Source organism: Prunus persica, chromosome G6 (assembly GCF_000346465.2).
Source record: "Prunus persica cultivar Lovell chromosome G6, Prunus_persica_NCBIv2, whole genome shotgun sequence".
Taxonomy (NCBI): Eukaryota; Viridiplantae; Streptophyta; class Magnoliopsida; order Rosales; family Rosaceae; genus Prunus; species Prunus persica.
Window position 1 is genome coordinate 16,773,295 of NC_034014.1, and position 16,961 is coordinate 16,790,255.

Genomic DNA, 16,961 nt, shown 5'->3' on the forward strand with positions numbered 1-16,961 from the left:
TTCACTTTCTGTAACCTTTTAAATTCTGCTGCCATTTATCTGATAATTAACGAGAATATTTGTTCCTATAAGCTTTAAAGGAAATTTCACTCGGCAGCATGCAACATAAAATATTTTATAGAAGAAAACAGCTGATAACTGAAACTAAACTGCTTAAATTCATTTATTAAAACAAAACAGTTTTGCTTCAGAAACTTTATATCTTCTTCAATCACCTTGTACCCAGTTATTAAATGTTGCCTTCGGATTATATTTGTTGCCTTCGGTTTAGTCAGCATGCTTGACAGTTGCCCCACGAGTTCCTTGGTACCCGAACTCGTGTGAAGCGAGTAATGCGGATAAAGGTGGACTACGGTCCCCTGAATCCTGCGAGTTGCGGCTCGGACTGACTTCGTGTCACTGAGACCTGCGAGTGTGTGTCACCCATGGTGATGCAAGGAATTGACGGATATAAGGATTTGACGGAAATAAGGGTACACCTAGGTGATAGTTTTCAACTGTTTTCAAATGTATAGTTATATACATGCATTGATTTCAGAAATATAGAAAAGAAGTTAGTTTGTATAACTGTTTTTACAGTGGGATTCGTATGTTCATATGTTATTTTCTAAACTTTGTTTTTGGGTCCACTCACCCTTATTGTTGTTTTGCACCCCCAGACAGTAGACGTGCACATGAATCCACCGCCGGGCCACTTCCCATCTTCCGCGCCTTTCTTCTGATGTAGGATTTTGTTTTGTAAACAGATTCACTCTTTTGTACATTTAGTAGTCGCTCTGAAGTGTTGCCCTAGACTGAGAATTGAACTATTGGAATATGTATATATGTATACTGGCAGTTGGTTGTATATATATATACTTGTTTTGGCAGGTGAAAATATTTTTGTATTGAACCAGTTACAAGGGAAACTCAGCCGGTTTTTCGGTAGACGTTAACCTTATTATTTTATCGTGTTTTGTATAAAAGGGCAAATAGGTCATTTGTGCCCGACATTCGCCAGGTGTCGAACACGCACAGGGTCTGGTTCGGATTCCAAAGCAGAATTTGGATCGGGTCCTGTCAACTTGGTATCAGAGCATTAGGTTTAATTTCCTGTAGACTTCGCACTTTGTGCATCCTCGTTTTCCTAAAAATCTGTTTCTTGTGACAGTAAAGATGGGCCCTAAGCGTGGTGGTGTCCGTAGAGGGACTAGACAGTCGTCCAGACAGAGGGGACAGGATCCCCAGCTCGGGCAGGAGGAAGTTCCTGTTCCTGCACCGGTACCTGAACCGGTAAAGCAGTCTGTAATTGGAGGTTCGTTAGGAGCCGTACCGGCTGTGCCTCCTATGCAGGGAGATCCCCACTTCCAGCAGACCTTGGAGTTGCTGACTCAGGCTTTAGCCAGGACTGGGCAGCCCAGAGATCCCTCCCTGAGATATGCTGATCAAGCAAAGAGGATAGGGGCCACTGACTTTGATGGGGACGGAAATAAGGGTACACCTAGGTGATAGTTTTCAACTGTTTTCAAATGTATACATGCATTGATTTCAGAAATATAGAAAAGAAGTTAGTTTGTATAACTGTTTTTACAGTGAGGTTCGTATGTTCATATGTTATTTTCTAAACTTTGTTTTTGGGTCCACTCACCCTTACTGTTGTTTTGCACCCCCAGGCAGTAGACGTGCACAAGAATCCACCACCGGGCCACTTCCCATCTTCCACGCCTTTATTCTGATGTAGGATTTTGTTTTGTAAACAGATTCACTCTTTTGTACATTTAGTAATCGCTCTGATGTGTTGCCCTAGACTGAGAATTGAACTATTGGAATATGTATATATGTATGCTGGCAGTTGGTTGTATATATATATACTTGTTTTGGCAGGTGAAAATATTTTGGTATTGAACCAGTTACAAGGGAAACTCTGTCGGTTTTTCGGTAGACGTTAACCTTATTATTTTATCGTGTTTTGTATAGAAGGGCAAATAGGTCATTTGTGCCCGACATTCGCCAGGTGTCGGACACGCACAGGGTCAGGTTCGAATTCCAAAGCAGAATTTGGATCGGGTCCTGTCAACAGCCCCCCTTTTTTAGTACCACGCCCAATGATCTCCTTGGTGAGAATATCCTGTAGTAAACAAAAATTGGGATAAATTAGTGCACAACAATTTAGTTGTTTAGTTGCCTGACTCACAGACATTAATTTATTGGACAAAGATGGAACGAGTAGAGTATTAGAAAGGGACAGAGAAGGTGAAAGGGCAACAGTGCCGGCCCTTGTCACAGGATAGGTAACTCCATTTGCATTGGCAATACTTGTGCGACGGGGTGTAGTGGTGTGCAAAAAATCATTCGGATCAAAGGTCATATGATCAGTGGCGCCAGAATCAACTATCCAACCAGTAGTGTCTCGTAGATCAGAAGTATGAAATGCATAACCACAGTTACCTGAGACATCCGGAAGTGCGGGACTATCAGGAGGATCTACCTGCGAGAACAAGGCTAATGGGGGTTCGGAGAGACAAGAGCAGCACGGCCAGAATTACTAGCAGTTTCTCTGAGCTTGCGAGCGCGGAGGTCCTCCCACCAATCAGGATAACCATTTAGCTTAAAACAGGTGTCACGGGTATGTTTGAGGTTGCCACAGTGCCTGCAACCACTTCCATCAGTCGGAGCCTTGGGACGGGAAGGTGGGATGGTTTTAGGAAGTGGCGCACCAGCAGCAGTAGCATATGACTGGATCTGAAGGTGGGCCGCAGTAGAGGAATTATGGGGCTGTCCGGCATGAGTAAGGGGACCTGATCGAGGCGTACTCTTGGCCGCTAAGCCAGCACCAGTGGCTCGATCGGATGAACCCATCATCACTGCTTGTCAAACATCTTCACGGCGAACATAGGCATAAGCTTGGTCAACAGTAGGGAATGGAGTCATGTGAAGAACATCACTTCGGGCCTTATCAAGACGATCATCAAGGCCATCCAAAAATATGTAAACTCGATCTTCCTGCAAAATATCATTATAGCGCTTGATATCACTTTCATACTCTATCATATTTGGACGACAAAAATCAATTTCTCTCCATAAGCTTTGGAGAGTATTGTAATAGGTTTCAATGAAGCCACCAGCTTATCTCATACGAGAGACTCGTCATTTCAGATCATAAACCTGAGAGGTGTCAATGCCATCATAGTAAGTTGTGGCAATTGCATCCCACACTGCTTTTGCCGTCGAAAATCGAATGAAATTGCCAATCAAGCTCTGCTCCAGAGAATTGATGAGCCATCCCTTCACAATAGAGTTCTCGGTGCGCCAGCGAGGAAACGTTGGAGCAGTCGAAGGAGGTTGTAGAAGATCGCCATTAATATATCCCAATTTGTCTTTGCCGGAGATATACAACTCTACAACTTGGGACCATAGGGCATAGTTGGTGTCATCCAACTTTATGCCAATCTGTGCAGCAGAAGCTTCATAGGTAATTGTCGTCGGAATCGTTGTCTGATTCGGGTTCAAGGTCATCGTCGGATTTGAGGTCGGGGTCGTCGTCTGAGTCGAGGTCGGGGTCGTCTTGGTAGGATCCTGATTTAGGATCAATTTCGAGGTCTGAGTCTGCATCTGCATTAGTTGAGCCACCTGGGCACTCAACTCGGCTATGGTTGGTTGAGAAGGAGAGGAGGAAGCAGTGGTGCTACCGCCATGAGGATTAGAAGAGTCATCCTCCCCTATGGTGGCGGCTAGGGTTTAGAAACTAGAGTCAGCAATCCCAAGATCGCCGTTCTGATACCATGCTAAAATATGAAAACTATGAAAGAATATTTGTTTGTGAGAATTTTCTGTGTATTCTTCTCCTTGTAGGAGGTCATATTTATAATACAACAAAACCTGAATGGACAAGTAAATAATAAATTCCTAAATCCATTTACAGTAGGAAATCAGAAATTAAAGTAAATCAATTATAATTATAATAGAAATTCTTGGTGTGTAAGAAAAGTAAGTCAATATCCACAAGTCACGCCAACAGGGTATAGCTAGTAAGCATTGCATTCCAAGTGGTCGAGTCTCTATGAGACATTTCGTCAAATAGCTTGCGGGCACATGTTATCTGACCGGACCTTTCAAGGGCTGCTGTTATCTTTGACGTTGTCTGGAACAAAGTTTGAGTGCATGTCATTCTATTTTGAGCTCTGGAACAAACCCATTAATCTACATAAGCCGTTTTGGGTGGGAAAAATGCTGCAAGTAACCAAAAAAAATTGGGCCCTTAATGAGAAATGACATGGATGAAAATAAATGATTGAATAGAGAATGCAATATTCGGTGTGGAACCCAATTTTATTATGGTAAAATTATAGATGGATAGCCGAAAACTCTTGTTATGTTTTACCAAGTGGACATCATGGCCAGATAATGCACTACTATGCCAATTTGTTTGACTTTGACATCCATTTTTACAGTTCGACCAAAAAAAGAAAGAAAAGACATCCATTTTTTCAATAGATTTTTAATTTCTCATAAAATTACTTAATATGAGAATTATGTTAAAATTTAAAAAAAAAAAGAAGGTATATCTATTGCATGAGAAATTTTAATTTTATGCTCCAAGGAATCTCAACTTTCTTTTGAACACACCCAATAACCACTTTTTTTTTTCTTTTTTTTTTTTTTTGAACTGGGGGGTGGGGGAGAAAACCCTAAGCAACACAACTACATAAAATCAACAAAACAAGATGGGGACGAGACACCCCAATCAAGTTGTCAATAACTAAAGAACCTATCCAACTTGGAGCAAAATCAAAATAAGACACGCCAAGACCCATGTTATAGCTCCAGTTAGCTAATCTGTCTGCGACACAATTCTTCTCTGTAGATATGCATAACTGCACAGCTATCAAATTGATTCATGAGCTTAACAAAACTAGTCACAATACCAGCAAGCGATGAAGCGTAGCTAAAATAGGCTGCTGAATGAGATGAATAGTAACAGCAGAATCCATTTCCACAATTATCTTTGAAAGGCCTTTACTAACTACAACTTTGAGACCAAAAAACAGCCTCCAAAATTCCGCTTCCAAACAATCCCTAAATGGACAACAAAGCCACCAAACAACCACCAAAAGAATCACGGATCACGCCCCCCGCACCAATAGCCCTAGAGCCATTCTTCTGAGATCCATCAACATTCAATTTAAAAACTCCAGTCTCAGGAGGTTCCCAGGCAAGAGACACCTGAATCTTAGTAGTTTTGGCCTTAGAGCCTGTCGTACTTGATCATAATGTGGTCGAGGTCCTCGTCGTTGGTGACAGGGTTGAGGGCATCGAGATGTTCGCCGGGGGGGCTGGTACTTGCAGTAGACGACGGTGTTCGAGGTGTCGCAAAGGGAAGTGAGCTTGGAGGCGAAAACAAAGCGCTTGATGTTATGATCTACGAGGATTTTGGTGTCACCGTTGGACGTATGCGAGCTGGTGGTTGTTGATGCTCAAAATGGCCCGGCCAATATTGAGTCCAACTTAGTGATGAGATAGGTGGGGTCTTCAGCAGGGAAGAGGGCTGAGGCCCTTGGTGACCTAGGCTGGTGGGAGACCTGCAGAAGACAATGGCAGAAGTAATCGTTAAGCTTCGGACACCGGTGTGGTGCCGGCCGAAGGCTCTCCGATGCCTAAGTCAGCTACAAGTGGTAATTCTGACAGAGTAACAGCAAAAATGGGAGAATAGTTACCCTTTTTACTTGGGTACTGTTCCCTATTTATAGGGAAGTGAAAGTAGGAGGTTTGCACAAAGTTCCAATGTGGGACTTTGTGCAAGTCGTGGTGGTGGCGACACGTGTCCTGGGGATTAGGTTTGGCAGTTGGGAGCTTCGGCAAGTGTCTGGCACCTCAGAAGTGTGTCTTCCTTCGGCAGGGGAGAAGGCGTGGCTGCCTTGGTGCTAGTCGCTTTGATGCTGGGTCTGCTCGGTTCACTATGGTGTTAACAGTAGTCCCCCAAGTTCGCAGTCGAGAAGTAACTTCTGGGTTGGGAACTTGTGAGTTTTTATAATTGTAACCGAGCATTCCAGCTTCATTGGGAGCCGTATGGCCCTCCCTAGTCCCCCAAGTTGGCAAGCTAGGAGTTGCGTCAACACATGGAATGTGTGATACAAGCTGTGTAAGCCTCTAGAACTGTTGGTAGCTGGGTACCTGGGTACTTGGGCATGTTGCAAATAGGATGGGAGCTGGGTCCGTAGGGGTTTTTTTTTTTTTTTTTTTTTTTTGGAGCTAGGCCTTCGGCAGGCTGGGTCTGTTGAAGATTTTGGGGGCTCTTTTTTTTTGTCCATGGTCCTTCCCGTTCGGCAAGGGCCTAGCCTTTTTTTTTTTTTTTTTGAGCTTCGGGAGCTAGACCTTCGGCAGGCCGGGTCTTTGGAAAATTTTGGGAGGTCTCCATTTCTTCCATGGTCCTTGCCGTTTGGCAAGGGCCTAGACTTTTTTTTTTTTTTTTTGTATGGCCTTTGCCATGTTGCAAGGAGCAAAGATGGGGGGTGGGTTTGGGCCTTGACAAGGACTTGAGGCCGGCAACAGTAGCTGGGCTTCGGCAAGTGTAAGGGCCAGGGTTTGGAATTGTGAGGAGTAGAAATATCCTCCTATTGCTCTTGCCGTTCGGCAAATTTGGAGTTGGCTATAAATTTGAGCAAGTGTTGTCACGCAAGAGGAAGTCTCCTTCGGCAGGTAGTTTAGCAAAGTTGTCTGGGTCTGGGTCTTTAGAGTGTCGGTACGAGCACGATCCGAGTTTGGCAAGGGTGATTGGGAAAAAAAAATTTGTGAGCCTTTGAAGCCATCAACACAAGCTTTGCTGTTCGGCAAGGTTGGCTGGAATCAGAAATTGACAGCCCGGTTCAGCAAGGCTTCGGCAAGGCGACGGCTTCGGCAAGGCTTCGGCAAGGCGGAATTAGCGTGCTGGCTTCGTGTTGTCACGGCTTCGGCAAGGCTGCTCGTTTGCAAGGCGTTTGGCGAGAAGGCTGCAGCAAGGGTCTGATCAGGAGGAGGCTGTCCGAAGGTGTTCGGTAGAGCCATCTTGTGTTTCGGAGCAGCTGGAGTGTGTGCTTGCCGATCGGCAGGTGCTGTCCGAGGTGCTGTCCGAGGGTGTTCGGCAGGTGCTAGACCTTCGGAACGTCAAGGCCTGGGTGTGAAGACCGTTTAGGAGCTGCTGCTCAACCCTTGCCGAACGGCAATGGTGTGGAGAGTGTTTTTTGGGCCGAGACCGTGTGCTGTCCGAGGTGCTGTCCGAGGTGTTGGACCTTCGGCACGGCAAGGCTTGTGTTGGCTTGAGGGCGATTCGAAGGCTTTGTAGGTATGAGCTGGGTCTTTGAGCGGCCGCCTAGCCTCTCGAGCTAGACCGTCTACACTCGGCAGGTGAGTCCCCCATTTGTTGCTGCCCGGGCCTTGCCGTTCGGCAAGCCCAGCTATAATATGTTGTGAAATGGGTTTGGGTGCCTTGATCAAATTTGGGCCCTAGCCTTGTACTAGGACTGGGCTTAGGAAGTAGAGTCTAGCACACTTGGAATTACGGGGACCCTCCATGTCGTTTTTGCACGGGCCTTGCAGTTCGGCAAGGCCCCTAAATTTCTCTTGATTTTTTGTTTGTTGTTTTTATGTTTGAAAATTGAATTTCAAATTGTGTGTAGGTACAAGGGATTTAAGAGGGAAGATGAAAGGGTGCTAGGGTTTGCTAGTGAATCGAGGCGTGGGTACCCTTGGTTGGCTATAAATAGGAACTTGGAGTGGTGAAGGCACCACACTTGAGTTAAGGAGAGAAATTGTGAGAAATTGAGGAGGAGGAGAAGAGATTTCCTGCAAGGGTTTTGTGGTGGTGCTTGTGGCTGAGGTGATTTTCGGCGACTCCTACGTGGTGGTACAAACAAGGTTAGACCTCATTTTCCTTGAATTTTTGAATTGAAATGTCTTGCTTTGCATGAACATGTTGAAGGCTAGGAAGAACACTTTGAATATGAGCATGAATATGATGAACACGTTGAGCATTGGTATGAACACGTTGAATGCTTGCTTGGTATGAACAAACATGAAGATTTGCCAAATTTTTGTGTTGTGGTTCGATCCTCCTTGCGTGTGCATTAGTTCCTTTTTCTTGTTTTTGCATATTGTAGATGTCTGAAAGTTCTGATAGAGAAAGTCCTGACCCCCCTGCCTTTGGTGGGGATGACACTGAGAGTGAAGAGCCCAGCCAATATGTTTGTTCTGAATAGGAGAGTTCAGAGACAGAGGGTATGGTAGAAGGCATTATAGAAAGTAGGATGATAGGGCATGAGGGTGAGAGGGGTGAGCCGTCGGTAGACTCTGGGTCGGCTGCATATAGGGAGATGCAGAGGAATTATATAGAGTTAGAGGCTATAGGCATCACCATCGGGGTCTGTGGGTATAGCCGGGGCTTCAATTTCAGAGGGAGTAGACATTCAGGTTGGTGTCCCTTTGCCGAGGCGGAATACGCTTACAGAAGCGAAGTTGGCCCAGCTTCGGACAGACTTCTGTGTGCCAACCTATGTGGGCTTGAGGTTACCAACTGCGGCTGATGTGGTTAGATATCCCGCGGATGGCTCCATGATGATTTTTACGGATATGTATCGACACGGCTTCAGACTACCCTTTCATCCGTGGGTGCAGATGATGTTGGCTAAGTTGGGGTATGCGCCGGGGCAGTATAATCCCAACTTTTGGATTCTTCTTCATGGGGTGTACATCGCCTGGTGGTTGGCTGGGTTAGGGGAGCCAACATTTGAGCAGTTCATGTATTTGTACTCGGTTTCGAAGCAGCAGGGGAATTTTGGCTGGGTACAAGCTAATTGCGAAAAGGCGAAGGAGAGGGGCTACTTTATTAGTCATGAGCCAACTACGCAAAAGTCCTGGAGGAACAGGTGGTGCATGGCTTATGGGGACTGGGAGAGTCCACCAGGGAAGAGCATTGTCCAACATATTCCTACCCACTTCCAGTCTATAGGTCCTTGGCCCAATCCCTTAAGACTGTTTGATGTTTGATAGTGTTTTGTTGTAGCTCTTGTTCTTGGTTCTCTATTTTATCTGTGCCAGTGTAAGTGGCTAAGTAGTATCTAACCTTTGGTGCAGGTTCAGTGAAGTGGGGGCCTATCTCCAAGGAGCAGGAAGACTGAGGTTGAGTGGGTGAGGGCACAGCTGTCGGAGACCGAGCGTGAGTGCGGGAACCTAGTCACTCAGAAGAATTTGTTGGAGTCCGGACTCCTACAAGGAAGTAAGTACCTGGGTCGCCTTTATTAGTTGTCTGCTGAGCCTTTTGTGGTTGTGACTAATGTAATTGCGTTGTTTGTTTTGGCAGTGGCGGGTATTATAAGAGGGAGCACGAAGATGGCCGTGGAAATTAATGATGCTGAGATGCAGAAGCCGCTGAGGGAGTCTCGGGCCAAGAAGGCAGAGAAGGGTGCTGGGAAACGCCCCAGAGATGATCATGAGGGTCGGGTTGCTGACGTGCTGGGAAAGAGGAAAGCCTTGGAGGAAGCTCATCAGCAGGTGATGGGGTCGGGGCCGAGACTTCCACCTTTTGAGCTGCAGGCGCCGCTGAAGCTCCCCTTCGGCATGGAGGACGTATTTCCTGAAGGGGTGGAGAAGGTAGACTTCGGCAGGCTACGCCAGCAGAAGAAGGAGGTGAACTTAGCTATGCACCGGCAGGAGGTGCCCTTGGTTAACGTCTTCCTGGAAGGCGTGAAGAGTGATCCCGAGGCTCTGGCGAGGACCCCAGCCTCTTCCTTCATTAACCGGGCCCAAAAGACGATCCTCACCTCTGTTTATGTAAGTTTAGGCCTTCTTTTGTGAAAAATTTTTTTGGATTACTCTTGTTTGGGTTGACTGATGTTGTTTTGTTTTGCAGGCCTTTGGCGAGATGTATGTCAGCATGGCCAAGGCGGATAAAGAGATTCAGAGGCTGAAGAGGCGTGATGAGCAGGCCAAGAGCAAGATGGTGGAGGCGCAGGAGGCCATCCGAGAGAAGAACGCCCTGCTGTTGCAAAAGGCGGCCCTGGCCAAGGAGGTGGAGGCTTGAAGAGGTCGAAGGCCGAGGAGGTGGCTGCTGCCCGGGTCGAGGCGATCGAGTCCTTCCAAACCTCAGATGAGCTGAAGAGCTACATCATGGATCGACTAGTGGATGAGCAGCTTCGCTAGGAAGATAGGCTGGTTAGGTTCAACCCCTCGGTTGAGATTAACTTTGATACGAGTGGCGAGCCTCCTGCACAGAGTCCTCCTGCTGATGCTAGTGTCCCGACACCAGAGGCGGAGCCGGCCACTGAGGATGCCCCTTCTACCGAGTCTTGAAGGCGTTGCCTTCTTTATGTATTATAGCTGATGTATTCTAGCTATCTTGTTAGAACACTTTGCCTTGCGCGGAGCAAGGTTGTTTATTTTTGCTTTGTATGAACAATTTGCCTTGCGTGGAGCAAGGTTGTTTTGATTTATGATATGAGACTTGTTTTGTGATATCAATTGTGCTAGTAAAATAATAGCCATGTGAATGCATGAAAATGAGCCGGAGTCAGGCGTTTCATTTAAATAGGTGCCGAAAAGCAGAAGGTACAAGAGTTCTAGGGTCTAGATATGTTTACTTCTACCTTAGAGTAAATGCTCAGGACCAAAGTATTGTCCTAGGGTCTAGATATGTTTACTTGTAGTAGTCCTTGAGGTGATCAGCATTCCAGGGATGAGGCAGCGTCTTGCCTGTGGGATCGCGAAGCTGATAAGTGCCGGGGCGGCAGATTTTGATATTCTCATAAGGACCCTCCCATGTAGGGCCGAGGGTACCTTCGATTGGATTTTTGGTAGCCAAGGAAACCTTGCGGATGACCCAGTCCCCCATTTTGAAAGCGCGGGGCTTGACTCGGGAGTCGTAGTATTTGGCGATGCGTTGTTTGTACGCGACATTGTGCATGCTTGACTGGTCACGGAGCTCGTCAATGAAGTCGAGGTTGAGTGCAAACTGCTCGTCATTGGCCTTGGCATCTTAAGTGGAGGTTCGGTATGTGGGCTGGCCAATCTCTACCGGTGCCACGGCCTCGGTTCCAAATGATAGGGAGAACGGCGTTTCACCGGTGGATGTGCGGAAGGTGGTGCGGTAGGACCAGAGTACTTCTGGGAGTAGTTCTGGCCAGCAGCCCTTGGCTTTGTCAAGTTTTGTCTTGAGGGTCTTCTTGATAATTTTGTTCACGGCTTCGACCTGGCCATTGGACTGAGGATGGGCTGGGGAGGCGAAGCACAGACGAATCTTGAGGTTAGAACAAAATTGTTTGAATTTGGCATTGTCAAATTGCCGGCCATTGTCTGTGACGATGGAGTTGGGGATGCCGAAGCGACATACAATACTTTGCCATACGAAAGGTTTCGATGCGGGCCACAGTGATGGTGGCCAAGGCCTCGGTCTCAGCCCACTTGGTGAAGTAATCTACGGCCACAACTGCATATTTGACTTGGCCCTTGCCCTCTGGCATCGGTCCAATGAGATCCAGTCCCCATTGGGCAAATGGCCAAGGACTGACCATGGCCGTCAGTGGTTCTGCCGGGAGTTGTGGAATGTTGGCAAATCTCTGACATTTGTCGCATTTCTGGGTAAAGGCCTGGGCGTCAGTGTGGAGTGAAGGCCAGAAGTATCCTTGGCGGATTGCCTTATGAGCCAACGAGCGTGCGCCCGAGTGGTTGCCGCAGATGCCTTCATGAATTTCACGGAGGACATAGTGACCCTCCTCTGGAGTCAGGCATCGGAGGTAAGGAAGGCTGAAACCCCGCTTGTATAAGGAGCCGTTAATGATCAGGTATCGGGCAGAGCGATGGCGAACGCATCGTGCCTCAGCCGAATTAGCCGGTAATGTTTGGTTCTGCAAAAACTGGAGGATGGGGTCCATCCATGTAGGGCTGTTATCAATGGTGCAGATGAGTGGGGCTTGTGTGCTGGGCTGGTCCAAAAACTCGATGTGGATGTGGCGACCTATTCCCTGCTCCAAGGCTGATGCCAACCTGGCTAATGCATCGGCGTGGCTATTCTCAGAGCGTGGCACTTGGTTTATAGAGTGGGCGTGGAAGGTGGCCAGCAAGTGCCGAGCGTGCTGGAGGTAAGCCGTCATAGAGGCATCCTTGGCCGTGAAGTCCTGGTTGACTTGGTGGACAACGAGCTGTGAGTCGCTGAATATCTGAATTTGTTCAGCGTCCATCTCTTTGGCTAGTCAAAGACCAGCTAAGAGTGCTTCATATTCGGCCTCATTGTTGGAGGCTTGGAATTTGAAGCGGAGGGCGTACTCGAGGGCAACCTTGTCTGGGGAGACGAGAACGAGGCCGGCCCCACACCCCTGGGCATTAGAAGAGCCGTCCACAAATAAGGTCCATAGGGGCTGGGTCAGGTCGAAAGTGCTTTTGCTGGCGGTTTAGTCCTGGCTCGAAGGGAGATTGGGTTCGGTTATGAGCTGGGTAGCTGCGGAAGCTTGGGGCTCCGTGAATTCGGATAAGAAGTCAGCAACGGCCTGCCCCCTTATAGCCGGGCGGGGTTTGTAATGAATATCAAACTGGCCCAGTTCAATGGCCCACTTAACCAGCCTCCCAGAAGTTTCTGGTTTCTGCAACACTTGTCGGAGCGGTTGGTTGGTTAAGACATGAGTGGTGTGAGCTTGGGAATATGGTCGGAGGCGTCTAGCCGAGACTACCAGGGCAAACGCCAATTTTTCGATGTCTGGGTATCGAACTTCGGCATCTTGCAACGCTTTACTAACACAATGCACTGGGTGTTCCGCATTATCTTTTGATCGGATGAGCACAGAGCTAACTGCCGAAACTGAGACGGAGAGATAAATCACGAGGATGTCTCCGTGCTCAGGGGTTGACAATAAAGGGGCCCGGCCCATATACTCCTTGAGCTCGCTGAAATCCGTGTCGCATTCAGTAGTCCAGGTGATGTTTCGCTTGGTGCCTTTAAGGGCCTTGAAGAATGGGGTGCAGCGGTCAGTGGCTTTGGAGATAAATCTAGTCAGGGCTGCGACACGCCCTGTAAGGCTTTGGATATCCTTGACCGTCTTAGGTATTGTCATGTCTAAGATGGCCTGGATCTTTTCTGGATTGGCCTCAATACTCCTCTGGCTGATCATGAAGCCAAGGAATTTGCCGAAAGCCACCCCGAATGCACATTTGGTGGGGTTGAGCTCAGGATGGTGAACATAGCGAAGAGGTTAAGGATGTGTTGGTCAGCTGTGCGACTCTTGACTAGCATGTCATCGACATATACCTCCATGGTATTGCCAATCAGTGGGGCGAAGATGTGGTTCACCAGACGCTGATAAGCAGCCCCGGCGTTCTTGAGGCCAAAGGGCATCACCTTATAGCAGTATAGGCCGCGGTCCGTAATGAAAGAGGTGTGGGCCTGATCTTCGGGGTGCATGAAGATCTGGTTGTAACCTGAATAAGCATCCATGAAGCTAAGGAGGGCGTGGCCCGCTGTGGCGTCGACTAGCTGGTCAATGCAGGGTAAGGGGAAGCTATCCTTTAGGCAAGCCCAATTAAGGTTGGTGTAATCGACACACATGCGCCAGCCCTTTCTGGGTTTACGGACCATCACGACATTAGCCAGCCATGTAAGATAGTCAACCTCCCTGATGAATCCGATACTACTCAATCGATCCACCTCCACCCTCATGGCCTCATAACGCTCGGGGTCGTAAGCGCGACGCTTCTGTCGAACGGGTCGAACGGCAAGATTGATGCTGAGCTTATGGGATATGATGTCTGGTGATATGCCAGGCATGTCATTGTAGGACCATGCGAAGACTTCGGAGTTGAGGCGGAGGAAGGCGACGAGGTCAGAGCGAAGCTCTGGAAAGATAGAGGTGCCGATTCGGACTTGCCGATTCGGGATGTCATCATGAAGAGTAACCAGCTCCAGGTCTTCCACAGGTCCGGCCTGCTGTGTGACAGCCTCCTCCCTGGGGTCCTCAGGTCGTGCTGTGCCAGCTTGAGGAGGGGCGGGGGCCTTGGTTACTGCGAGGGCCTCACGCCTCTGTTGGCGATTGGTGGATTTGACTGCTGAAGCATAGCAGCTTCGGGCACCGAGTTGGTCGCCGCGCACCGTGCCTGTGCCATTAGGCGTAGGGAACTTCAGCAGCAGCATATGTGTGGAAATGAAAGCCCTCATTTGGGCCAAGGCTGGGCGGCCGAGGATGACGTTGTAAGCTGTGGGACAGTCAACAATAAGGAAGGGGGTAGTGATCGTCGTCCGCTGGGGTGCGGCCCCAATTGATATAGGGAAATGAATGTTGCCAATGGGCTGGACCACATCACTCGAGAAGCTCACAAGGGGTGTGATGCTTCGGTCGAGTAGGTGAGACAGGACCTGGAGCTCATTAAAAGCGTCAGCAAACATCACACTGACGGAGCTGCCAGTGTTCACCAAGATACGCCCAATGTCAAAATTAGAAATGTCAGCCCGGATAATGAGTGGATCGTCATGGGGGAGGATAATATCACGCTCTTCCTCCTTGCAGAAGGTAATAGGAGCCCAGCCCGACCTTTGGGTCTTCGGCAAGTGTCCCTGCTCGGTGCTGAAGACCTGGTGCGCATAGGTGGAACGGACATAATGTTTGATTGAGTTGTTGGAGGTGCCAGCCAGGGTAGGACCACCACTGATGGTGGAGATCATGTTGATCTGTCGTTGGTGAGGGTTAGGCGGGGGTGCTAGGTTGTGCACATAGTTGTCCAACTTTCCCTCGCGGATGAGCCCTTCAATTATATTGCGCAACGCAACACAATATTCGGTGTCATGGCCGCTGACTTGATGAAAGCGACAGAAGACACCTGTGTTTGGCATGGGCTTGTTGGATGGTCTTCGGGGGGGTGGCTGGGGGATGATAGGAGCTTCACGCACCAGGAAATTCTCATAAGTGTTGTTGAGGGTGGTAAAAACCTCGAACCTGGGCCTGGGTGTGAATGGAAGTGGGGCCCGATCAGCTGTCTTGGGAGGGTTGCTTCCACTAGATTGGTGGTGGTTGCCATGTCTGCCACGTTTGTTATTGCTGAAGGGATGCTGGTAGCTGTCCTTCCGTTTTGGTTGTTGAGCGCCCTGGGTACTCGGGGCAGGGGCAGAATGCTGAGGTGGGGCTGAAGCTGGTGCTGAAACAGGTGGAGGGTCAGCGAAAGTGTTACGCGCCAGGTTGGCTGGGCCACGCTTCGAATTGAAGTATTCAACCTTGGCATGGACCGCTGCCTGCTTCATTAGCTCTGTATATGTGTTCCAGCTGTTGCTATGAACCAGGTAGCGAAAGTTAGACTCTCGGAGGCTACTCTTAAAAGCGCCGAAGGCAGCGCGATCGTCAGTATCCGGGCAACGGGAGTATTCGTGACTGAACCGGGCTGCATATTCCCGAAGGGGTTCGTCCTCAGCCTACCGAAGCATATACAAGTCGTCGGCAGAGTATAGGCGATCAGTCTGGATCATAAAATGATCCAGGAACGTCTACTTGAGACTATCGAATGAGTTGATGGTGCGGGGGTGGAGTCTATAGAACCAATTCAGGGCCGCGCCGCTGAGGGTGGAAGGGAAGAGGAGGCACATGCCTTCATCAGTAAGGCCTTTGCACCCAAGGGCTGACTGGAAGGAGTGGATGTGGGTGAGAGGGTCCTCCGTGCCAGTGTAGAAAGCGATGCGGAGCGGCTGGATATCTTTCTCCTGGTGGTAGTGAAGGATACGTTCAGTAAAGGGCCCCGGTCGTGGTTTTGCCCAGAGGGGTTGATGGCTGCGATGTTGTTCGCTCTCCAGACGCGGGACCTTTTCAAAGAGAAGCCTCATGGCCGGGTCGGCATGAGGAAGAGTTTCAGGTGTCAAAGGCCTGGGGACGGGGCCGATAGGGGCTGGGGAATGTTCCCAATCTTCCAACGTCTCAGTGTGGTAAGTTGGCCAGGCCTCCGAATTATAGAATTCCTAACTATCCGAGTCCCCGACACCTTCCTCGTCGGGTATGCGGACGAGGCCTGGTGAAGGGCCCAAGTGTGTCACCCGTGGGTCTTCGAGGTTGACAGGGATAGGGATCGGTCCTGGTTGACGGTCCGAGATGCGATCCCTGCAATCTTGGTAGATCCTGACTGGTTCATGGGGCCGGTCCTTCGGTGGGGGAACGCAAAGGAGTCGCGACTGGGTTAGCTCCGGATGAAGGTGGTCTTTACCCTTGCAAAGCCTAGATTGGGCCGGGGCACTATGGCTGGAATGCACCGGCTGGTTTGGCTGAGTATGCCCAACATTCTGGGTGAGGTCTTGTTGGACATCCTGGTGGACATACCAATCTCGGCGGCGCTTTAGAGCATGATAGTTATGGTCTAGCTCAAGCATTCCGGCAATGAAGATGCTCGTATTTCTCCGACATTTTAGTGATACTGTCGCGGAGGCGCTCCACTTCTGCTTGGAGAGTGGCATCTCCCGAAGATTTCCTTCAAGAAGTACCATCGCAGGGGGTATGATGCTGGGTATCGCGGCTATCCTCGGTCGGCATAGCAGAGTGTGGGGTGAAGAAGAGGCGACGGGGCCTGATGGGTGAAGGAGCCAGCTGAGCTAATAGAGAAAGAGGGGATTCTAGTGTCGAATTCCCACAGGTGGCGCCAAACTGTTGATGCTCAAAATGGCCCGGCCAATATTAAGTCCAAGTTAGTGATGAGATAGGTGGGGTCTTCAGCAGGGAAGAAGGCTGAGGCCCTTGGTGACCTAGGCTGGTGGGAGACCTGCAGAAGACAATGGCAGAAGCAATCGTTAAGCTTCGGACACCGGTGTGGTGCCGGCCGAAGGCTCTCCGATGCCTAAGTCAGCTACAAGTGGTAATTCTAGCAGAGTAACAGTAAAAATGGGAGAATAGTTACCCTTTTTACTTGGGTACTGTTCCCTATTTATAGGGAAGTGAAAGTAGGAGGTTTGCACAAAGTTCCAATGTGGGACTTTGTGCAAGTCGTGGTGGTGGCGACACGTG